Genomic DNA, 25063 nt, shown 5'->3' with positions numbered 1-25063 from the left:
GCCTCTCAGTAAATAGCTTGGGGTGTCTACTTTCCAAAATGGGGTCATTTGGGGGGGTTTTGTGCTATTTTGGCATTTTATGGCCTTCGAAACTGTGATAGGTAGTGAGGAGTTAAATCAAAAATTTGCACCCTTAGAAATCCTGAAGGTGGTGATTGGTTTTCGGGGTGTCGTGCGCGACTAGACTCCCAAAAAGTCCCACACATGTGGTATCCCCATACTCGGGAGAAGCAGCAGAATGTATTTTGGGGTGTCATTTCACATATAACCATGGCATGTGTGAGCAATATATCATTTAGTGACAACTTTTTGTAAAAAAAAATTTTTATTTTTTTTTTTGTCATTATTCAATCCCTTAGGACAAAAAAAATAAATATTCAATGGGCTCAACATACCCATCAGCAATTTCCTTGGGGTGTCTACTTTCCAAAATGGGGTCATTTGGGGGGGATTTGTACTGCCCTGCCATTTTAGCACCTCAAGAAATGAGATCGGCAGTCATAAATTAAAAGCTGTGTAAATTCCAGAAAATGTACTCTAGTTTGTAGACGCTATAACTTTTGCGCAAACCAAAAAATATACGCTTATTGACATTTTTTTTACTAAAGACATGTGGCTGAATAAATTTTGCCCTCAATGTATGACTAAAATTTAGTTTATTCGATTTTTCTTATAACAAAAAGAAGAAAATATCTTTTTTTTTCAAAATTTTCGCTCTTTTTTCATTTATATCGCAAAAAAAAAAAATCGCAGAGGCAATCAAATACCATCAAAAGAAAGCTCTATTTGTGGGAAGAAAAGGACGCAAATTTCGTTTGGGTGCAATATTGCATGACCGCGCAATTACCAGTTAAAGCAGCGCAGTGCGAAATTGCAAAAAGACCTCTGGTCCTTAAGGTGTTTATTGGTCCGGAACTGAAGTGGTTAAAAATAAAATGAAGAACATCATTGATGTTTTGGGGAGAATCTGAAACACCACAAAATAGCTTGTGTTTTATTTTTTTGCTTTTAAACAAAAACTTTTGTCTTTTATAAAAATCAAAATTTGGAAGATGCACACAGTGTGTCAACATGCGCTATCTCCCATCATGGGGGATCAATTTGGCTTTTCCAGGGGTGACACCCCATGTGATGAAGGCAATATCAGCCCAGTTTGTACATACTCATGTCTGATATTGTCTTCACTTTTCAAAGTTGAACTTTGTAAGTTCCTGTGTTCTGTATGTTACGCTTTGATACATGCCTGTTTACACAAAAACACCAAGTTAACAAAAAATTACCTGAAATAATGTTTTTGATACACCCAATATGTTGGTTTGTTGTAAAACCCTTTTCTAAACGCACATGTGAATGTGCTTTGATTAAAAAGTTAAATTATCAACAATGTGTGGCTTCCTTTTTCATTGCGCAAAAGCAGTATTTGGAGTAAAATTGTTGTTTTCGGTGACAATGGGTGTTATTTACTAAAAGCAACTCCACTTTGCACTCCAAGTGCAGTTTCAGGTGTACTTTTGCAGTGCACTTGTAGTGCATAGTGGATGTGCCTTTAGTAAATAACACCCACAGTGATGTGTTAATTTTCACAATCATGCCATTTTCCTGCCATGGTGCTGAAAATGAGCAAGATTTTGGTAAGTTATGCACTACATACAAAAACAAGGTGTGTGTGTGTGTGTAGCAGACCCACAACATAATAAGATTATCTGAAGCAGAGACTGTCACCTCATCTCACTCAGAACTTGGGTTTGCACTTGAAAAAGGCACAACAAGAAAAAATATAAATTTACCTAGGAGACACCTAAAACCAAGCCAAGCAGTAAATGAAAACAAAGATTATTGGAGTTTCAAAGAAAAATGTATTCCAAAAATGCCGCTCAGACATTGTCTGGCATATGAATGGCCCCCCTACCCACAAAGTACTCCATGTATTCTAACCTCATGGGCGCTTTGGGGGGGCAAGCCAAGACAAGCAGCTTCAAGGCCCGTGAGGTTCTCATTTTCAAGCAAGTCTGCTTCTTGGACAACTGAGACCGCATAGTTTGCAGAATGTCTTTTTAGGAAATTGTGAAGAACACAGCAGGCCAGCACAATGTGATTTATTTTGTATTCCGCCATGTGGATAGGCGTTAAAAAAAAGGCGGACCCGGCTGGCCAGTATTCCAAAAGTGTTCTCCACCACTCTTCGGGCTCCGGACAGCCGGAAATTAAAAATCCTCTGGTCCGGGGTGAGGGTCCTCATCGGGAAAGGCCGCATCAGATGGTTTGCCTGGGCAAACTCCTCATCCACGACGAAGACGAACGGGAGTCCTTCCTGATTCTCCTCTGGGGGTGGCAAGCCCAGACTGCCACTCTGGAGACGGCAGTAGAACTCCGTCCGTGAGAACACTCCTCCATCCGACATTTTGCCCCACTTCCACATACAAGAAGTCATAGGTCGCAGACACCACCGCCAAAATCACAATACTATTAAACCCCTTGAAGTTAAAATAGTACAACCCCTAGTTGGGTGGTGGGACGATGCGGACGTGTTTCCCATCAATTGCACCTCCACAATTGGGAAAGTCCCAACGACTGGCAAAGTGGGAGGCCCCAGTCTGCCATTCCTGTGGTGTTAAAGGACACTGTGGAGTGAAACAAGACAAAAAATTTGTAATTTTGCAAATCAACATTGCAAGCAGATTAGACACAAACATTTTTGGCCAAGATCAGTATAACATTTTGGGAACTGAGTATTTAAAGCCTAAAGTATAAGGTCCCCTCATCAGAGTCATCACCCCCCCCATCCCTCCCCCGCCCCCCATTCCCCCCATCTGATGGGCCCTTGCTAAAAATGAGGGGGAGATGTTTTGGACATGTAACCCTCTCCACTTGATTGAGAGCTGAATGCCTAAATAATGTGTGATACTTTGGGCAGCCCCTCCTTACTTACACTATTGGCAGCCCACCGGACAGGTAAGAAGTGTCATAATACCAAAAATAAAACAAAATGGAAGCACATTTTCACATTCTGCTATTACATATCAAGATAATAATAGTGGAAAAAACAAAACAAATGATAGCATTTGAAAGTATTGAGGCAGGCCCTTGCACTGCATGCTTTGGTGAATTCATCCATAAAGGTGACCATCAAAAAGGTAGGTAGAGTGTGTATTGGGTTTGGTAAAGTCAGCAGATAGAGGATTGCTAGCAGCTGAGCTAGCTTTTGGGGGGAGGGGGGTTCCTAATGAGTTTGGCACAACCAAAATGAATTGAAGCACACACATAATATTTTTTGACATTTTAGGGGGTGTTTAGGGGAAAGCAATACTATGGAGCTGACAAAAGACATTGGTAAGTGACTAGACTATACTTTTATGGGCCAAGAAGAGCATGGTGGGGAAGTTAGTGAGGCAAATATGCATGAGGACAAAGGGGCAGAGCATATGAATTAGAGCATATTGCAATCATGGTAATTAGGGAGTGAGGAAAGAAATGCAAGACATTAGCAATCATTAAATACATAGAATGGGATGTTAAAGGATAAAATTTACCTTCATATAGTCCTTCTGCAGGACCTGAATGATGGCAGAACAGGTCTCTGGAATAATGATCCCCAGAGCCTGGGGGGATATGCCTGTAGAGAACTTGAGGTCCTGAAGGCTTCTCCCTGTCGCCAAGTAGCGCAACGTGGCAATGAGCCTCTGCTCCGGAGTGATGGCTTGCCGCATGCAAGTATCCTGCCTGCTGATATAAGGGGTCAGCAAAGCCAGCAGACGGTGAAAAACGGGGGTCCGTCATCCGGAGATAATTCCTGAAATCATCAGGATTATTCTCCCGGATCTCACGGAGCAAAGGCATGTGCGAGAACTGATCACGCTGGCATAACCAATTATTGGTCCACAAACGCCTCCCCTCCCTGTTTATGGACCGGGCTTGTGTCAAAGTAAGAACCCCAACACGAAGCCCCTGCACAGCACAAACTCTACGAGTACGTAGACGAAACATGTTTTTTTTTAAACGGTCGGCTGGTCAGAACGGACAACAGAAAGCACCAATAAACATCAATGCCTGAAAGAACGACCTGAATAGCAGAAGCAAGCAGACAATAAGCAATGCAAATCAAAGCGTACTATACCAAGATATAGTCCACAATGAGAAACAAATACTTACTGACTACACGCACTGATTATCAGATACGCAAAGACAAGCAGAAACTGAAGAACAGTAGCAAACTGAATCACAAATCTGAAAAGCGCGAATCGTCTCTCACAAACTTCTACTAACACGCGATGTACACAAGATCAGCAGAAGGAGCCCAAAGGGTGCCGGACGTGGTGCTGAACTTCCCTTTTCTAGGCCCGCCGTACGCGGCTTATGTCACTGCGTTCTTGGCAACCCGAATTTCCAACAACTTAGTCTGACCGTGTGTATGCAACATCACTTCCGGACCTCGTCCGGAATTAATCCGTCGGAATAACTCCGACGGATTTGGTTGTTGGAATCTCCGACCGTGTGTACAAGGGCTAATACCTTAGTTGGGCCACATCCCCATGTCTTCTTTCTGACCGTCCACTTGGAGGACAATGAAAGGGCCTGGTTGCTTCCAATTCAGCTTGATGGGTGCTCTCAAACAAGCTACCTGGCCAGGCTGTAACACTTTCTCCTTTCCGGTCCAAGCACCAGATCTTTCCCACTCCTTCAGCTGGAGCCTTCTGTTCTTGCACCAGGCACCAATAGGCTTGTCTCAACATGGGGTGCACACTTGTAGTTCAAGTGCCCTGCTCTTTGACAGGAAGTATTAACAGTCTTCTGACAAGGTCAGTATTAGTCCCGATGATGAGGAAACTTTTACTAACCTCTGTTGGACGAGGACAGACTACTGCCAAAGTATCAAAAGTCTCAGCTTTCCCAGCTACGGAGGGGTCAAAGGTCAGTTTGACTGGTAGATAGCCATCAAAGGGGTAGTTCTGTGTCCCAATACACCATATCTCTAGCTCTTATAACTTCTGTAATGACAGGTGCTTGAGGTGCCTGTCATAAAAGTCTCTATAGAGTAGGGTCAGTTGAGCCCCAGTATCCAGGAGGGCCTTCATGTAGATTCCTTCCACTTGGATGGAGACAGCTGGGGAGGGACCCACTAACTTGAGTTTGTGACAATTGATGGCAGGCTGGGCCTGTTCAGTGGCTTGTATCCAGCTTTAGTTTCTGTTGAGCTCCGGGGGTCCGATGTGCATGGACTCTCCGACGCTGGGTAGTCTGGGTCAAAGGGAGTGGGACGCTGGGTCGCTCAGAGGCAACAGCGGGAGCCCTTTGTGAGGGTTTGGACCATCGTTGTGGCCTCTATGTGCTGTTGGGTTTTTTGGAGCTAGCTAATGTAGCCGGGCATCCGGTTGACGCCTTCACCAGGGCCCTCTGGAGTTTCCCACCGGCTTTTGGCGCTGTGCCTCCAGCTTTAATAGGCTTAGCCACACTCGTTGATAATGTCCAGTTCCTCCGCAGTTGAAGCAAACTTCATTACTTATTGACCTCTGGTCTGAGGTAGTAGATGGAGTCTGAGGCACTCTTGCATGCTCTGAGGAAGCTTCGTTACAAGCGAAACATGTAAGCATTTAGATGGGACATCACTACGTTTGTGTGATGTGAACCCCGGCATGTTTACTCTTACAGCACTGTATTTCCTTCATCCTATGGCTCCACTAAGCACTATACCTTTTCCATCCTGAGACTCTGCTAAGGTCTGTGCCTTGGTGACTGGAGAATATTGTAAGACTGTCGTTTCTATATATACAATGTTACTATGTGACTGAAATTGCTGGCAACGATCCAAGCTCTGTGAATATAGAACCCTGATGTGTTTGAACAAATCGCAAGTTGATACTTATGTGGCAATCTACATGTGATGAGGCTGTGTGTATGAGAAACAGAAAGTATCAAGTAAAAGAAGAGCATGAGACAAGATGTCAAACAGTGAGCGGTATTTGATAAATGGAAAGACTGCCTATTTAAAGCCATAACTATTTGTTTCCTTATCTAGTTGCCTGACTGATATACCTGGCTTTGAAGATAAGCCTTTATGAAGTCCTACCAGGGGTCCTTTCATATACTTGGATTAGATACTTCTTTACACAGTCACCTTCATTCAAAGGGAAAACTAACAGGATATCTGTAGCAATAAAGTTAATTAACATATCGATGGAATTTTGAATAAGACTATTTAAAGAAAAACATTTTTTCATTATATTTTTCACATTTTTTAATACCATGCATGGTCCAAAATTTCCAATAGAGTGAAGTGTGTGTGTGTGGATTGAATGGATGGTGTGGATGAGTACATATGTTAGACACCAGTGTCTCATTAAGACCTTGTCTTAATTTTAATGTTTGTATTGGAGGAGTTAATTATATAGAATTTTTGTACTATTTATCTGTGGTGTGAGAGCTATCAATAAAATGTTGTTATATCCGGTGTATCCTCCTTGAAGAATATCTTTTTGGAAATTTCCAGTACTTTTCTAATATATGCTTTTTGTTCAGAGGGTTACCACCCCAAGGGGGGTGTTTACTGTTTTTGAAACCAATTACCCCCGGCTGACGGTGTGTACAGATCGTTTAACAGGGTTTCTGAATAGGGTTAATCCCCTTAACCCTATCGATCTGGACAAGATTAGGATTAGTCAAGGTGTTCTTGCCTTTTTTCTTTATCACTCTTGCCTCTGTGACCTTCATTGGTTGTTTTGGTGATTTTTGCTATCAATAAGGTAATTTTCTCATGGCCCTGCCCACATGTTGTAGATCACAGGGACAAGACAAGAGGTAGGTAACATGTGTGGTCCTACAAGTGATATATTTTTTAATTTCAAGAGACCTACCCTCAGAAAAAGAGCTGAAGTGGGTAGTTTTCCTTTTCCTATGTTTGGAGGTTTAACACATCACACATTTACCACAACTAAAAAAATCAGTTTGATCCAAAAAAGTAATTAACTTCTTGGGAGGATTAATAACATTGTGTGCCAATTTGAGCCTGAGTGTTGGAGGTTTCATATAAATAAACCTGGGCTGTGTGGGCAAGACTTTTTAAGCTCTCTGTCTTTCAATAACAGAGGCCAGTGTTCCTTAATTATTTTTTCAAACTGTTTATATTGTCGGTTATATCCAGTTAAGAAAGCCACACCATAATCTTTCAGTTTTTTCGCTTTCTTTTGAAACACATTTTCCCTATCTAACTCACCAATGGCTTCATTAGTTCTATTTAGATCTTTTGGATTGTACCCCTTTTCATGAAATCATTCCAAAATCAATTCCGCTTGTGTGTGTCATAATCTTCTTTTTTATTGCAATTCCTCCTTGCTCTCAACATCTGGCTTTTAGGGATGCCACCCAGCCAACTAGGATGGTTGCAACTACCTAAAGGGATGTATCCATTTCTATCTACATCCTTAAAGAAGGTCTTGTTAAATAGTTTTCCATTCTCTTTGTATATGGTAAGATCTAAAAAATGTACCATAAGACTATAGGTTTCTGAGAAAGAGCTGCCATAGGGGTTATTCCCCATCTTCTCCAGAAAACTACAGAATGACTCATGCGATCTTTCCCATACTATTATAATGTCGTCTATGTATCTCTTGTAGCGTCTAAGCTCTGGTCTATTTCTATCATAGATGGCCTCCTTTTCCCATAAACTCATGAAGAGGTTTCTGTCTATAGTTTTTTTCGTGCCAAAAGAAATTATGGCTCATTGCCAGAGCTAGAGCCTGTAAAAGAAAAAAGTCTTCTGTTTCTGTTTATTCTTTTTTCTGTTTTATTCGTACTTCCCAGTGCCCACTCAACAGCCTTTAATGCATGGTGCTGCTGGATATTGGTATAAAGGGAGTTTACATCAACACTAGATAAAATATGATCTTCATCTATAGTCATTGATTTGATCAATTCATTTAAACCTTTACTATCTTTTAAATATGAAAATAATATTTTAATTTGAACTCTACTACAATAGTGTAAAAGATCAATATAAGCGGTGCTTAAGAAACACTTCTAAAGTGAATGCCTGTTTTCACACACCTACAGCACAAACAAACCAATAATATATCATATAAATCACCCTGTGCCAGTAGTGAAAATAATATATATATATATATATATATATATATATATATATATATATATATAAAATAAAGTCCATAAACTTGATGCAATTGTTGATTATGTATAGAATATCTCTAATCATCCACCACCCCCAAACCCGTGTAAATACAGGATCACTCCACATGTAAATAAAGAATGTGCTAATAGTGTGATATCGTAAAAGCAAATTTAATAGCCACTGTGTAAACTTCAACCATTACACTCACATAAATCTTTAAAAACAAGCAGTACATATCACAGCAAACTTCCAGTATGTGCCCAAACCAGTGCAATATGGTCACAGCTGGCATGTTTTGTCACACCGACGTAATCATGAGATTCCCAAGATTAAGTCGGTGTGACAAAATATGTCGGGGCGTGGCTGTACGGTAACCATCTGAGCTAGCGTGTGACGTGCTGAACCAAGTCAGGAAGCGGAAATCCAAGCCCAAGCAGCGAGTGGTGGTGAGATTATAACCGCACACCTCGGGTTTGCCGTGACCATATTGCACTGGTTTGGGCACATACTGGAAGGTTTGCTGTGATTTGTACTACTTGTTTTAAAGAGTTTTATGTGAGTGTAATGGTTGAAGTTTACAGTGGCTATTAAATTTGCTTTTACAATATCACACTATTAGCACATTCTTTATTTACATGTGGAGTGATTCTCTATTTACACGGACGGAATTTGGAGAATCTGATAAACCTTTCTGTGAGGTTTTTTCAAATCTTTTTGCCGAGCAGGAGAGTGCGAAGCATATGTAGTTGATGAGTGTTTTATCTGACGGGAAAGGAATCACTGACACTTGGGTATGGTGGATGATTAGAGATATTCTACACACAATCAACAATTGCATCAAGTTTATGGACTTTATATTATATATATATATATATATATATATATATATATATATATATATATATATATATATATATATATATGAGCCACCCCCATCAAATCATTCTCTGCAGCTATTACCTTTTGTACCACCACCCCCTCCCTTTAGAATGTAAGCTCTACGAGCAGGGCCCTCCTGTCCTTTTGTATTGTACTGTAACTGTGTTGTCCCCCCTTATACATTGTAAAGTGCTGCGTAAACTGTTAGCGCTATATAAATCGTGTATTATAATAATAATACAAATATATATGTTATATTATTTTCACTACTGGTACTGGGTGATTTATGTGATATATTATTAGTTTGTTTATGCTGTAGGTCTGTGAAAACAGGCATTCACTTTATAACTTTAGAAGTGTTACTTTCAAATTAAAAGTGTTACGTTCAAATTAATATATTATTTAAAGTGGCAGGTTCGCTGAAATATTACTTTTAATCTGTAAGCGCAGTGGTGGGAACTCAAGAGGGGTCGATTTTTGCTTGATTACCATTGGTTTATCTTTTAAATATGCAGGACATTTTTGAGTAAGCAGTTGAAAAAACAATCCAAATAATCCCCCAGTCTAGTAAACAGCGAGTCAGCTCCATTGACTATAAGTCTGCCTGATGGCCTAAGTGGATTCTTATGCATTTTGGGTAACTGGTAAATGACAGGAACTTTAGGTGCATCTGGAATAAGATATCTTGCTTTTTTCTTTTTTTTAAATACCATCCTTTTGAGCTCCTTTAATCAGCCTTTTCAATTTGGCTCTAAATTTGTTAGTAGGATTCCCCTTTAATATTTCATATGTCTCACTGTCTCCAACTAATCTATCCAACTCTTCCAAATAGTCAGTTTTATTTCGAATAATCAGCTGATCTGATAACTATGCCCTTTTCCTTTTCTAATAGCTCTAAACTTCTTTCCAAATCTTTTTTTCGTCTACTCAGACAAATATTCATTTTGTCAAAATCTTGCTCAACCAAAGACTTAAATACTCCCACAAAGTGGTTATTGGTGATTTGGGGATTTAAAATACAATTTTTTTTAAAGGAAGTATGCTGATACTACCCACTAGATAATCCACTGATGAACTACTATTCGCATAAAACTTTTTAATGTTAATTTTTCTTATAAATTGTTGGAAATTAATAAAAACATAAAATTTGTTTAAATTCCTGTCTAACACATATTTAAGACCTAATTCTAAAACTTTAAGCTCATCTTCTGAAAAGATAACATCACTCAAATTAAAAATTGCTTCCATTATGTTTCTCTTTTTCTTTTGCCTTTTGCCTTTTACCTCCCCTGCAACCTCTTGCCCTTCTCTTCTTTCCCCATCCGGATGCATTTGGGGTGCCATGGGATACCATGGTCTCCATTCCTCTTCCCTGCTGTCCGCTGGATTGTAATCCTTCCCACGTTCCCTGGGGGTCGGCCCCCCTCTTTCCCTCAGGGGCGGTCCCCCAGAACCTCTTCTCTGAAAATCCCCTCCATACACAGATCATAATTGGTTAATTTTTACTGCATAGAGGGAGGTTCTATCCTCCCTAGGGTATAAATAGATTGTAATGGAACCGGAAGTGATGTCCTTGATGACGCCCTGGAGGAGGGTTGAAGCCCGTCAACGTAATTTCAGTTTGTGATGACCATTGATGCAAATTTACGTCTCCATGGAAGGAAAGCCATTCAGTGGCGAACTCGGATGATTTTTTTTACTGATGCCTGTTTTTTCCAAAAATCCAGTAAGCTGTGCATTGAATGCACTTGATAATTGATGGCAAACGTTATTTTACTATGCATTCTTTCTCTGTTTCCCCATCTATAGGGTGTGGTATATCCTTCCTATCTTAAAACGTCTCCCTGCAAGATTTTACTGGGGAACCACCCAGCATATCCTCAGATCATTTGATCAATGCCTTTTTGATCCCAGACTGCGAAGCTGAGGATCCAATCATTTTGATGAGTGGGGACATCAAGGGGGGAGCCACTTCACTGATTCAAACATTTTAGAGCACCGTTGCACTTTTCACTGAAGCACCTGAGCACTTTTAGATTTTATGTTTTTGTTTTCTACTAACATTGATACAATAGGCACTGCTAATTAGGATTTATATTGCTTGATAGAGGCTACTAGCACTGTTTTATATATTTTTCATTGTTTTAAGATTGTAGCACCTTTGTGCAGCAGCTGCGGTCTTCCTATTAATTTTTATTTATTCATATTTCACTATTTCAGTTAACTCTCCAGTGTGAGTTTTTGAATTAGATATATTGTCATTGGGGTAAGCACAATCACAAAGAAGTGTTCATAAATTATTAAATATATTAAAAAGGTTAACAGGTTAAAAATTACAATAATGACATTTGGTCACATAAGATAGACCAATAATCAATACAACAGTAGCATTTGGTCATGACTATTTGTCCCATAATTGATACTCAATACACAGGATAAGGCAGATGCTTGTATATGCAGAAAGCCTATGAGAATATGTATATATAACACATGCGGCAAATGGTAGGGTGAGGTCAGGTATAAGGCATAGATATGAGACATTCAATTAGCCCACACCCAAAGATCCTCCATCCCCTCACCCATACATACATGGAATATAGCCTAGGCAGAAACAGGTGTCCCATGTATAATGGGACAGTAGAGGTAATCATCCTCATTAACCACTAGGATAGCCATAGACATTGCACTATAAACAGACCTGGGGCATAAGGGAAACAACCAGTGCTGCAATAATAAACCTGCTGGATATACACTTGCCAGTAACAAAATGGGATAAACAAAAACCCAATTCCTGAATGCCTATGAATATATTAGGGTTATTAGAAGCATAAATGTATGGGACATTACCTCAAAGTGTTAAGAGCCCTAAGGCAAATGCTGCGCTACAACCAATAATCAAGTGTAATATATATAATAAGCAGCTAGCAGCAAAAAGTCCAGTACTGAAAACTTCTAAACAAACATAATTTAACAAAACAGATGCAGCGCTAATAATTATTAGCTCTACATCTTTTTTGTTAAATTACCTCGAAGTGGCCTTCAAGAGCAAATACCCCAAAAAGACCAATAAATAGGGTGCAAATGCACATCAGTCTTAACACGATCCACAAACTGTCACTGCAGTGTGTTCGTCTCGATGGCTCAGCTGTTTAAGCGCTATGCTTAAATACGCGGTCCCAATCGGAAGTGAATGAGCCGTAAATGGCTCACTGACCTCCTTTCCAATGTGGCTACCCCTGCAAGTGTGCATGTGCCCAGTTCCCGGTCACGTGATACACGATGAATCTGGGATACAGAGCGCAGGCGCCACCCACTCAATAGATGTTATAAATGGATGGGTACCGAGAAGGAAATCTCCTCGTCCACCAGGGGCACCCAAATGTCCAAACAAGACTTGGGTAGAAAATACATGCATCGAAATTTGTCCGGTCCCTGCTGTAGTGGCCAAATTTAGATCTATGTATGTCCAGCTTTAGTGGTATCAGCAGAGAGTGTAGATAATGTAAAAAAAAAATTAATTCACACCTACATGCACAATTCTTATAGCCTTTCTTGGACATGTGTCATACGCACGTACTCGCGTGTTTTTACTTATTTGTGTGCATGTGTAAAATACTGTCCAGCAATGCAGATTTTTGTATTTTTATTTTCACAGATCTATTTACAGCACAAGTTTACATGCCTGTGTGTACAGGCCAATTAAAAACAACTTGCTGCATTTAGATCATTAAAATACAAAAGGAAATGTGGAAAAACATGGTGCTTTAAGGCATCTGTGTGCACAAAGCCATAGATGTGTTAATAAATTAACACAATATACTGTAAGATCATACTCAAGTGGTGCATGTGGTTTCAGGAACATGTGTCAGTACAAACTGTATTTTAAAGACTTGGCAGCTCACTTTAAAAAAAGTAAAGTTAAAAGTAAAAAAAAGTTAAGTAAAGTTAAAGTTAAGTAAAAGTAAAGTTAAAAAGAAAACAAAGTTCAAAGAAAATAACAGCAATTTCCCTCAAAGGGGGTTCCACCATTGCTGTATAGTTCAAACCTTCAGCCTCCTGGCTTACTCATCTGCAACACCGCTGCTTCAGACCTCATGCCTAGGCCTTTGGGTTGCACTTCAGAGTGTATGCTCACACTGCTAGCAGCAGCCTCCCTCTCCTAGGGAACATGGGTGTCCTCCTGACACTCGTACACAAACGTGTCTATAGGGCAGAGTCCTCCTGACTCCTCAGCCAGACTTCCTGTCTGCCTGGGTGGAGCTGTCTCCAAGTGGGCACTCTGAGCTCTAACCATGGGATGCATATGAACCCAGCCCAACGGTGTGTAATTAGCATGCCTGCTTCTGACACAGTCAGGCATATATTGCCAATCTACAGTGTAACACGGAGTCGCCTTGCCACAATACACTTATATAGGAATTCTTAGTGATATGCACACACACACATTGAGCTGAATGGATCTGTGTCTACTAGCCTTGTACATGTTCCAGTACTCCTCTTCCTACCCTTAATACCCAAACCATGACAACCCCTAAGCATACTCTTAAACAAGGCTTCCTATGCAGATATCAGAGCCTTGATGATGTAAAGCCGAGAAAGCCGTAATTGTGGATGAAAACTCCAAATCTGATTGTTAAACGATAAAAGAACAAACTAATTAAAGCTTTAGAGAGCACTCATTCATACCTTCCAACTTTCTGAGATGGGAATGAGGGATGCCTATTAGCAAAAGTATGTATGCAAGCATAGGACACACCCCCTGCCAAGCCCCCTTAATGGAGACTTATACAAAAAAAAAGATTAGTTAAACCCAAAAGTGCTTTTTTTTTACCACTAGTATTCCTTTATACTGGCTTTTGGAATTTACAAATGCATCAATTTAGAAATAGGTTGTAAGGTTTAGCACCGGGAAACACCCTTTGAAGGATAAAGTGCATTTTATATACAACTATAAAAATCAGACCAAAATGAGGTACAAATGAGAGTGCCGGAGGGACTTTGTTCCAAATCAGGGTCAGTCCCTTGAAATCAGGGACAGTTGGGAGCTATGCTCATTGCCTGCTTTTACTGCATGTGATCAGCCATATCACATAAAAACACAGAGTGATGTTTTAGAGCAGGCACCATAAGCCTCTTGCTCCTACCTTGACAGTGAACGCATCCTCGATAATCTGCAGGTTGAAGCACACCTGAGCACTGTCACATGGGAAGGGGGCTTACATAGTTCTAGGTCAGGAGTCTCCAAACTGAGGCTTGTGGGCCAGAGGTGGCCCTTTATTTGCCTTTATTCGGCCCTTGGGGCATTATTCCTTCCACTGACACCAAATTCTCTTTATTATTTTCAAATAAAACATACAGTAGAAAAAAAGCAATTTAACAGATAGCTGCCCAAAAATTAAACCCAAAAGAAGCTCCTCTTTGTGTCTCGAGCAGGTGTGTCTGCCACCAGCAAAAATACAAGACAGGAGTTCAAAAACAGCAGTGGATGGCTGAAGTCCATAACTACTAGCATGCATTTAGGTAGTAGCATTTACCATGCTCCCACAATGGCAGAGGATGAAAAGACAAAGAGAAACTTGAAGGACGTCACCTCAAAGATGGGGTCCACACCAGAACATGTACTCTGCATGGAATGCGAGAGACAAAATGGATCTGTAATTACAAGAGAATTTTCCCAGAGGTCCGAAGGTCTCAGGGGTCAGTCACAGTATCAGGGTTTTCAAGCCACTGTGACCAAATTTTTACGAATTTAGTCAGACATTGTAACTGAACAATAATTCTCTCACTGATGCCAACAATGGGGCACTATTATAATACTACTATCTTTCCGGTTACTCTATGTTATATAGAACAAACCTAGAACAAACACAGAAAACCAAATACAATGTGTTTTAATGTGTTTTATTTTATTTCCACAAATTCATGGTTTTTAAAATGCATTTGTATATATATATGTATATATATATATATATATATATATATATATATATATATATATATATATATACACACATACATATATATATGTATGAACAATGGTACTTGGTTTTTCAGCTCTTCACTTTTTCATTCTCTCATTTATTTTTTCATCATTTCATAATTTTTTTCCCCATTTTTTCATAGATTCATTTGTTAAATTTTAACTTCTTCAGATCCACGCTATAGCATCATATAATGATGGCTACAGCACGCATCTACTTTGTCCCCAAGCGGTCTTTGTGCCCCCTGCAGGGCGCATGCGGCGCGCCCTGTGATCAGCGAGTCTATGAGACTCGGCTGATCACAGATCGGAGTAAGGGGTCGATCCTGACCCCTTACCACGTGATCAGCTGTCAGCCAATGACAGCTGATCATGTGATGTAAACAGAGCCGGTGATCGGCAATTTTTTCTCCTTGCGCTGATAGCGTGAGGAGGGAAAAAAAAGCCGATCACCGGCGGCTCTCAGAGGGACATCGGTCCCGATCAAGGAGAGCTGCTGCCAGCTCATCTGTGCCCACCTGTACCACCTACTCAATAGTGCTGTCTACCAGTGCCCACAGTGCCACCTATCAGTGTCACCAATCAGTGCCTCATCAACAGTGCTGCCCATCAGTCTCACCCACCAGTGTCCATCAGTGCCACCTATCAGTGCCATCTATCAGTGATACCTATCAGTAACATCTATCAGTGCCCTTCAGTGCCATCTATCAGGGTCCATCAGTGCCATCTTATCAGTGGCCATCAGTGCAGCCTTATCTGTGCCCATTAGTACTGCCTTATCTGTGCCTATCAGTGCCCATCAGTGCAGCCTATCAGTGCCCACCAGTGCAGCCTATCAGTGCCGCCTCATCAGCGCACATCAATGAAGGAGAAAAACTACCTGTTTGCAAAATTGTATAGCAAACTATAAAACATTATTTTTTTTTCCCATCTTTTTTTGTTTGTTTAGCAAAAAATAAAACCCCCAGCTGTGATTAAATACCACCAAAAGAAAGCTCTATTTGTGTGAAAAAATGATAAAAATTTAATTTGGGTACATTGTTGTATGACAGCTATTGCTAAGCATCCCATAGTACAAGATATCCTTCACTTTGCGAGCATCTAGTTTTGCTATTATGATTTTATTACCTAAATTACCCTATTTCTAGTATTGACTTTGTCTAGCAAGCTATAATATGGTATTTTAATTGTGCCCTTTAGATATTCTAAGTATTTTGACCTTGGTTGGTGTATCACCCCTGGTGTCAATCCACCGTTGAACCTGTGTTTCTGGTCTTTCTATACCATCTATGGCGGCCTCTGGCACACGGCTTGTCTGACATAGCGGTACATCTAGGTATCCCGGCAGTCTCTGGTCCCTTTGTTTTTAGAAACACGGAAGTCGGCGTATGCCGCGAATGACCAGCATACCCTGAGGAAGCCAGTTTAAGGGGCGAAACATGTTGGGAAGTCTGTCATCCATTACTGTGTTGTTTGAGCTGTAAAATAATTTGATTTGTACTAGCCACAATTTGTACCCTCCTTCCTTTGCCAATTTGTTTTATGGAATAAATGTATTTTTACTTTGATTCTCAAATAAAGGAATATTTTTTATATATTTGACATTTTTTCTATTTGATTTTGCACCTATAAAGTCCCGTTTCCGTGTTTTTCTAAGCATCCCATAGTGGTGTGAAACATATCAGCTTTTCATTGATCCTGTGCCTCTGATGTCTTTGTACCAGAAGAATTTTTAAACCGTCTTCAATAAAGGTGTTAACAGAGTGTGGCCATCCAGCCTTTTCTTTTATTCAATGGGGCACTATTCCTCCCATTGACACCAGAGATGGAGAGCTAATTCTCCCACTGACACCAATGATGTCATTTTTTTACTTCCACTGACCCCCACGCCTATGGCATTGTTTACTCCCACTGACCACAGTCTGGCCTCCATGAAGTTTGAAGGACAGTAAACTGGCCCTTTGTTTGAAAAGTTTGGAGACCCCTGTTCTAAATCATAACTTTCAGAAAGTCAGTATTTAATTACATTTTCTGGGGTTGTTCAAGCAGCAGATTGGAAAGGGGGTTGCTCTGTCATGATAGTAGCATTCAACTTATTGTGCCTGAACTGTGTCAGTCTTAGATTGCCTGATATAATATTTACACTGGGAAAAGTGGATTGTAGGGGAGGGGTTATCATAGACCGTTGGAAGAAGAGGAGGCAGAATGGAAGATTATTATGGACTAAAGGGAAGGTGGTAGAGTGTGTAGAATGGGAACTGATTGTGAACTAGAGGGGCATAAAAGAGGCAAAGCATAAGGCAGGCCATACATGGAGCAAATTTCTTTCCTGCCAAACAGGCTGAGATTTGAACCATCTATGAATCTATGACCAGCCTTAGGTGATCATTGCAGATGGTGGATGGTGGAGAGTGGAAGCTGAACATCAGCAGTGAAGGCAGAATAGAAACTGATTTTGGGCCCTGAAAGGTAAGAGAGTGGAGTATGACCGATCAAAGACCAGGAGGATATGAAGGGAAGGTTCTGATTGCTAACAATGTATACAGAAGCTGATCATAGACCACCAGTAGAATAAAGTGGAAAGTGAGTATAAACAGGGTAAAGGGAGGATAATTGTGGAGGCAGAAGAGGGAGGCTGATTGTGGTACTCCCTAAATGAACTTCACAGCTTCTATTTGATTCATTTGAGAGCAAATCTGCAGTCTGACAGCAAAGTCACCGGTTTAAATAATTCCGTAGAGGCTGTGTGGTGCCAGGCTGACTGTGCAGGACTGTAGGTAAACCTGATCTATACTGAATGTGCTGTGGAAAAGCAGGAGGTACAAGAATGATAAGTGCTCTCAAAACTGCACTTATCCTTACAAATAATCATGGCTTGCTCTATCCCAGGGGTACAAGAACAAGAGGAAATAATAGAAAAATTCCCAAAAGCAAATTCAAAAGTAGAAAATACCTCCACCAATTTCATTAAAATTAGACAACGTTGTATACAGACTCATATGGCCACCACAAACATGCGTGCACTCCCCCATGAATGATGTTATGCGATTAGTAAAAGTCACTGATAATACCTAAAAAGGTATAAATGATCATTTTCTCAAAAGCAGTATGCTGATATTGCACGAAAGTCAAACAAGAGATTGGAATCCCATCCAATAATCTGTGTTGCCACAGTACTGGAAGATAGTAAGGGCAATTGGTTACTAGAGCAAGTTTGAAAATTCATAAACAGTTCATGGATTGCAGACACAAGAAAGCAGCAAATTGGTGGTAATGCAATTTTTAGAAAGTAGGCAGGAAATGATTATTTAGGAATTCTTTCACTGAGTTTATTGGTACAAGGCAAGTTGTTGAGGCTGTAGACTACCTATGCTGGCAGTTAGGTAAGTAACTAGGGGGCAGGTGAGTGTATGTGTGTATACCTTCCTCCCAGCCGGTAGGTGTAAAACATTAAATCTCACCGCTCCCAACGATCACCTCAGCCACTGCACTGGTGTGAAGCCGACACTACGCTTGCCGGTAGCTCGGGATATGGCTTCCATCTATTCCTCCAGTTCTCAGGGATCTAGCCAGTGATGTTGAAAGTCCTTCTATGAAGTAGGAGTCTGCAAAGCAGCCAGGGTAGGCAACCTTTTCAGCACAGTGTGCGGAAAAATATTTTCAAAGAACTTGAGAGTGCCAATTTTATTACAAAAAAATTTCAACTTCACACTCTAAATCGCAAAAAGGATTTTTTATAAAAGTAAATGCTGTAAACTACTTCAGTAGTAGTAAGAAATTAACATCCTGCACTCTCAGGCCTCAGATCAGCCCCAATTCTTGCAACCCCACACTTCAGATCAGCCCCAATTCCTGCACCTTCACACCTCAGATCACTGTCCCCCCTGCAAATCTGTTTCACCGCCGTACCCCCTGCTCATCTGTCCCACCACTGTAACCCCCTGCACATCTGCTCCACCAACTGTAACCCCCTGCACATCTGCCCCACCACTGTAACCCCCTGCACATCTGCCCCAACACTGTAACCCCCTGCACATCTGCCCCACCACAGTACCACCCAGCACATCTGCCCCACCACTGTACCACCCAGCACATCTACGCAACCTCTGTACCCCCTGCTCATCTGTCCCACCACTGTAACCCCTTGCTCTTCTGTCCCACCACTGTAACCTCCTGCTCATCTGCCCCACCACTGTACCACCCTGCTCTTCTGTCCCACCACTGTAACCCCCCTGCTCAACTGCACCACCAAGGTTCCCCCTTTTTCATCTGCCCCACCATTGTACCTCCCTGCACATCTGCTCCACTGCCATACCTCCATGCTCTTCTGTCTCACCACTGAACCATCTTCTCATCTGTCCTAACGCTGAACTTATCTGCTCATCTGCCCCATCACTGTAAACCCCTTTCTCATCTGCCCCCCAATGTACCTCCTGCACATCTGCCCCAACCCTGTACCTCCTGCACATCTGTCCCACCAATGTACCACCCTTTCTCCTCTGCCCCACCACTGTACCCCCCTGTACATCTGCCCCACATCTGTACCCCCTGCTCATCTGCCCCACCACTGTACCCCCTCCCCACTCGTCTGTCCCACCGCTTAACCCCCTTCTCATCTGCCCCAACACTGAACCCCTTCTGATCATCTTTTCCACCACTGTAACCCCCTTCTTATCTGGCCCATCACTGAACCCCCCCTTGCTAATCTGTCCCACCACTGAACTCCCTTCTCATTTGCCCCAACACTGAACCCCCCGCTCATCTGCCCCATCTCTGTACCCCCTGCTTTCCTGTCCCATGGCTGAAGCCCCTTCTGATCCCTCCCACTACTGTACCTCCTGAACATCTGCCCCACCACTGCACTCTCTTGCTTTTCTGTCCCACCACTGTAACCCTGCTGCTCATCTGCCCCATCAATGTACCCCTTTTCTCATCTGCCCCACCACTGTACCTCCCTGCACATCTGCTCCACCGCCGTATCCCCATGCTCTTCTGTCTCACTACTGAATCACCTTCTCATCTGCCCCACCAATGTAACCCGCTTTCTCATCTGCCCCACCAATGTACCTCCTGCACATCTGTCTCACCTCTGTTCCCTCTGCTCATCTGTCCCACCAATACACCTGCTTTCACATCTGCTCCACTTCTCTACCCCCCTGCTTTTCTGTCCCACCACTGACACCCCTTTTCATATGCCTCAACACTGGACCCCCCTGCTATCTGTCCCACCACTGTAACCCCCTTGTCATTTGGCCCAACACTGAACCCCCCTGCTCATCTGCCCCATCACTGTACCCCCTACTCTACTGTCCCACTGCTGAAGCCCCTTCTTATCTCTTACACCACTGTACCTCCCTGCACATCTGCCCCACCACTGTACCTCCTGCTCTTCTGTCTTACCTCTGAACCCCTCCTGCTAATTTTCCCCACCGCTGTACCCTCCTACTCATCTGCTCCACCTCTGCACCCTCTTCTCATCTATGATATGCAGAGTGGTGAAAGGAAGCAGAGGTGAGACACATCTACCTGTCCTGGCCCACTTATCCTGCTGATACACCTCTTGCATCCAACCCACATGCTTGTATGTGATATATGTGATGTCACATACAAGCATCTGGAATGGATGCGCAATGATGAGCCCAAGTCTGGGGTATTTTCTGAAAGCAGTGGGCCTGTGTGCAGGATCATAAGTTGGCAACCTGCAGCTGAGAAAAAGTGTGGCGCTCTGCACTGCAGCAAAAGTTGGGTGTTATTTTCATTGCGTTGAATACTGACTGTGGCTTAAAGGGACACAGAGTGCCGAAGTTCAGTAGTAAGTGACGCAAAGGTTCAGGAATAATAATAGTCCCCAGAAGCTCAACAGTAATTCCACAAACTGTCACCTGATTGGGGTTTTCTCAATCACAGTGAAATCCCTTCTTTCTGTTATTGGAAGTGGCAACCAAGCGAGTCATCTTCCTCCAGATGGTGGACGGGGCTAGCAGGACTGTGATTGGCTTTAGTAGTGGCCAATGACAGTCCTCCTCCTCCTGTAAACTGGGACCCCTCCCCTTCCCTTTAGCAGAACTGCACCCAATCTCTTCCCCATCACAATAGCTGACGATTGCAGCTACAGCAAAGTTAGAAAACCAATGTTTCCCATTTTTTACAAACAGTGCCTCCCCCTCAGTGCAGGTGCAGTGTGGGGAAATCTGAGATTGGAATGAATGCATTAGTGTCTCACTGACACTTCCCTGTGCTGCTCTGCTGATGGGGACGAAGTCGAGTGGTGGCAAAAGAGGCTCCGAGTGCCGTTTGCGGCACAAGTGCCAGGGGTTGCCTACCCCTGCTCTATCCTAAACAATAGCAACAATGAATCCCAATGAATCCCATCTGAATATGTCCATTCCACGTGCAAGGTTAAAGAATAATTCTCTTTCTTAGTGAAAATTAACTGTTCCAGTTCTCTCGTTAGAGAACCCCCCCCTGTGCCCAAATCTGACCAATTCACATCTTTTGTCACATACAGTAGGTATAGAAAAGAATCACTACCCCTTCCCCTTTAAAACAATCAAATTTTGTTGCTTTGCAGCCTGAACTGAAGACAGACACATTTTTTTTATCCAACTGTATTTACTAGGGCAATTTTTAACACCAACAAGTGAAAGATATAATTCAAACATATCGGAAAAAAATAAAACAAACATTCTAAAACAGAATCACACCCCCTATGTCAGTATTTTTTCTTTAATTACAGCCTTTAGCCTGTTGGAATATGTCTCTATTAACTTTTCACATCTAAAATTTGCAATATTTGCCCACTCTTCTTTGCAGAACTGCTTAAATTCAGTAAAATTGATGGTGACTGTTTGTGAACTGCAGTCTTCAAGTAATTCGACAAATTTGGGGTGTGAGCCTAGGTTCACATTACAGTGATTTGTCATGCAAATTGGCATGTCAAAATGCATGCCAAATCGACAGCTATTGCCGGCAGTGGCACCTTCTGAATCGGTGCGACGTCGACATTGCGGCACCACACAGATTCCCAAAAGTAATTTCTATACTACCTTTGGCAACTTTGTGTTGTGATTTGTATAGACATCTGAGCAGCAAATCGCACAGATGTCTCTGAAATCACCCCCAAGTTGGGACTGACATGCGGGTATGAGATTGCGGGAGTTCAGCTGAACTACAATTTCAATCCTGCTGTCAGTGTGAACCTGGGTTTAGTCTGGACTCAGACTAGGCCATGCAACGACATTAACCTTTTTCTACTTCAACTACTGTGTGGTAATTTTTGCTGTGTGCTTTGGGTCATTGTCATGTTGAAAGGTAAACCTTCTTTCCCATTAACAACGTTCAAGCAGAGGGCAGCAGATTTTCCTCAAGAATTTGACGGTATTTTACCCCATCCATTTTTCTTCTATCCTGACAAGTGCTCCAGTCCAGTGGCGCCTGGTGCTCACTATTTTGGGGGGGAGACTGACGGCATCGGTCAAACCCCCACACACCCACTTGCGGCCGATGGATGGAAGCAATCTTCCAACTTCCCCCTAAGAGTCCTAAGACTCCATGGCCAATATGGGCTTCCTGATTGGCCTGGAAGTGAATGAAAAAGACAATAGCGAATATTCATTCGCTACTGTCACACAAATGGGTGTGCTCAGGGCACAGTGATCTGCGCCCCAAGCCCACCCTTTTTTGAAGCCTATTCGAGCCTCCGGTTCTAATCATGTCCTTCAAAAAACAAAAAACATTGGAATCCATGTGTCCGGCGCCCCACATGTAGATTAGGGGGGCAGGGCCCTTTGTCCCTTATGGAGTGGCCACCACTGCTCCAGTCCCTGCCGCAGAGAAACACCCCATAACAGGATATTACCACTTCCATGCTTTACTGTGGAAATGGTGTTATTTGGATGGTGAGCTGTATTGGATTTCCGCCAGACATATTGTTTGGTGTTGAGGCCAAATAATTACATTTTAGTCTCATCTGACCACATTAAATGCACCTTAAAGATTCTGAGGCCACATGGAAAAAGATGTTAAGCCCCATACACACTATCAGTTTTTCTGCTGAGTTTTTCCTTCAGATTTACCAAAACCATGTAGTGCAAGGGCCTGTCTGATTGCATACAAATTGAAACACCTAAGGTTTGACCTAGGGTTTTGTTAAATCTGAAGGAAAAACTCAGCAGAAAAACTGATATTGTGTATGGGGCTTTATGCTCAGATGAGACTGAATAGAATTTTTTGGTGACGATCGATCAATCAACTTGGGTACAACTAGCCTGCTCAATTCTCTTGAGTTATCACTAGCGGCTGCTGTAGCCGCTAGCGATATTTATTGTCTTCTTCTGGTGGGCATGGCTTTCCCTGCCTGCTAGGAGAAGACAATGGCCTGACAGGAGGGATTCTTGCATCAACACTGTGGTTGCAAGAAAGAAATTTGCAGTGTGTATGGCTGGCCTTATGTGTCAGCAGAATGTGTCAGCAGAATGAATGCAACACGTGTCCTTAATAACCTCCCTGGCAGTATGATTATTTCAGATTTTAGGTGCTTAAAGCGGTACTATTTTTATATTGTAGGCCTGTAATTCTTATAAATAACTCACTTAAATCTATCCAAACAAGAGTCTAGTAGACATCCCGGGTATGATAAAGTTTGAAACATGAAATCAGAAATTATAATATAATAAATAACTATAAATAATTCTAACAAATAATAATAATACAAATTATTCAATAATTTAATCAAATCAAAAACACTGAAACGTGCTGAGTTGCAGAATTGTCCCTGTCGATGTGGATACCCACTTGTAGAGCCATGGCTGCAATACTGGAACCAACCACCAGGCTTCCAAGACCACCAACAACAAACAGATGACCCTAGATGTATACACCATTCCTACGGTGCTGAGAGTGCTGTGATGTGGAAAGATAACCCCTACAGCCTAAAGAGAATCTGCCCACAAAACTATACCACCTATGTATTGTTATACTACCCATCCAGCCTCCTCTATCTATTTTCATACATTTTAAAACACAGATTCGACTTGGCTCTCCAAGGCTCTGATGAAGAGGAAAACCCTTGAAAGGTGTTAGCCAATATACAGTTGCCCCCCTCCTTACATAACCACCAAGATGTTTTTTTTTTTTTTAAAAAGCATGTAAGGGGATAAAAAAATAGATAGCATATTCCCTTTTCCCAGCTTCCACGCACAGCACATAGGTGAGAGTGGCAGCATCCTCCTTCCAGCAAGATGTCCAACTCTCAGTGCCTTCCTGGGAGAAATGGAATACTCTGTGACCTCTATGTAGGAAGATGATGTCACCCACTCAGGGCTGTCTTTAAGGCAGGGCAAAAGGGGCAGCTGCCCTGGGCCCCATCATTGTTGCCAACTATCCCAGTTTAAATTCCCTAGTTTCTTAAAGTTTTAGCCCCATGCTATATCCCAATATGTCAATATGAAGTCCTGTTACAAATGATGCCCAGCTTTGCCCTATTGCCGTGTACAGATGACTCATCTGCAGACCCTGTGTTTACATGTAAAAATAACCTGCATTAGTATGTAAATAGCAGTGGAGCGGCTGCACTAATATGTAAATAGAGGCGGCATTCATATGTATATGATGCCCCCTGGGGCACTTAGCAGTAGGGTGGGGCCAGGAGCACCAAAAGGTACCGGAGAAGAGGAGGATTGAAGCTTCTCTGTGCAAAACCATTACACAGAGTAGGTAAGTATGACATGTTTGTTATTTTGAAACAAAAAATAAGGAGACTAGCCAGCTCGGATCTGCCTGTTCGTTTTTCAGGCAGATCCGAGTGGGCCATCCATTGACTCCTATGGGGAGACAGATGTCAGCGGAGATGTGATCCACTAAAATCAGACGTATGGCGATACATTCTCCAATGTCTTGGCGGATAGGATCGGCTGAGATGTGATGAAAACGGACATGCTGTGCATTTTAGTCTGATCTCTCCAAAGGAATCAGTGGGGCTCTGACAGGCCCCTCCCCACTCAGTGACCAGAGACGGACCTGTCACCCACCAGAGAGTCATGTACATGGCATGATGGTCTCCAGTATGTGTGGGAGAGGAGAGTCAT

This window comes from Lithobates pipiens, unplaced genomic scaffold (assembly GCF_037356315.1).
Source record: "Lithobates pipiens isolate NorthernLeopardFrog02 unplaced genomic scaffold, aLitPip1_a1.2 Scaffold_27, whole genome shotgun sequence".
Lineage (NCBI taxonomy): Eukaryota > Metazoa > Chordata > Amphibia > Anura > Ranidae > Lithobates > Lithobates pipiens.
This window is presented reverse-complemented; position numbering follows the sequence as displayed.